The sequence below is a fragment of the Muntiacus reevesi genome, chromosome 9 (genome assembly GCF_963930625.1).
Source record: "Muntiacus reevesi chromosome 9, mMunRee1.1, whole genome shotgun sequence".
Lineage (NCBI taxonomy): Eukaryota > Metazoa > Chordata > Mammalia > Artiodactyla > Cervidae > Muntiacus > Muntiacus reevesi.
Window position 1 is genome coordinate 21,998,783 of NC_089257.1, and position 1,565 is coordinate 22,000,347.

The window sequence follows — 1,565 nt, forward strand, 5'->3', positions numbered from 1 at the left end:
ATGGGGACTCCTTTGTAAGGAAATGATTATATAGTAGGTGACCCAACAAATATCCTTGTAAGTAGACTAGGGACAGAACTGCTGGCAGACATACTTAATGGTAAGTGATACCTGAAATATCCTATTCTCGGGATACTTTCACAGGATGCACCTGCTCTGTCTAGCTCTGCTAACAGGAAATAAATGCATGGTTAGTTGCTCAGTTGTGTCTGACTCTTTGCTATTCCATGGAGTTAGCCTGTTGGATCCTCTGTCCATGGGATTCTCTGGTCAAGAACACTGGAGTGGGTTGTCATTTGCTCCTCCAGGGATCTTACTGACCCAGGGATCAAACCCATGTCTCCTTCATCTCCTGCATTTCAGTCAAATTCTTTACCACTGAGCCATCGGAGGAATAGAATGGGGATCCGAATTCATGAGATATGACAGTGTTCCTTAAGCAGTATAACTGAGGATGAAAAGAAAGTCTTGTGAAATAGATGGCTCCTGCTATGATCTGAATGTTGAAATCCTAATGCCCTGTCTGATGATGTTTAGTAGGTGGAGCCCTTAGGATGATTAGGTCATTACTCTGGTCAGGAAAATGGTTGAGTCAGGAGTTTTGAATCTCATTGACCCCCCCTTATTAAATCGTCCTGTCTAGCTAATGCATAAGGCAGATGTTTTATGGAGTCAGTAAGGGATGATCAAGGACTAGGCTATGTGGTTCCTCTAAATATCTTAGCTGCATCTGGTATGCTGGTGAATACACAAAGTACAACAGACCAAAGAGGTGAAAAAGAAAAAGAAGTGAAAGTTGCTCAGTCGTGTCTGACTCTTTGTGACCCCCATAGACTGTAGCCTGCCAGGCTCCTATGTCCATGGAATTCTCCAGATAAGAATACTAAAGTGGGTAGCCATTCCCTTCTTCAGGGGATCTTCCCAACCAAGGGATCGAACCCTGGTCTCTTGCATTGCACGTGGATTCTTCACTGTCTGAGCTCCCAGGTGGTAGGCAAATGGATGCCTTCTGTTCAATTTGAATTTTGACCAGGCAGAGTTTACATTCCTAAGGGAAAGAACATAGTAGACATATATCAGTTTACCAGGGTGCTACTTTGTCAAGAAAATTGCCTTGTTGAATGAGTTGGGGGGCTTCCCAGGTAGCACTAGTGGTAAAGAAGCCTCCTGCCAATGCAGGAGAAGAGACCCAGGTGTGATCCCTGGGTCACAAAGATCCCCTGGAGGAGGGCATGGCAACCCACTCCAGTATTCTTGTCTGGCGAATCCCATCGATAGAGGAGCCTGGCAGGCTACTGTCCAGAGTCACAAAGAGCCGGACGCATCTGAAGCGACTTAGCACGTAACAGCACAGTGGGTTGGGATTTGGACCTGCTACTTATTGAGTGCAGGTTCATGGTTTTTATTGATGCAGTCATGATTATCATCTTTTCCAAGGATCTCACGGCCTATAGTTACCTATATGACTAGTGGAGAATAGGTGATATATCTGGCTAAAGTTTTAGAGCTAGCCAGTTTAAAAAATTCCTGAGATTTACAGGATCTGGAACAACCAAAATACCCTA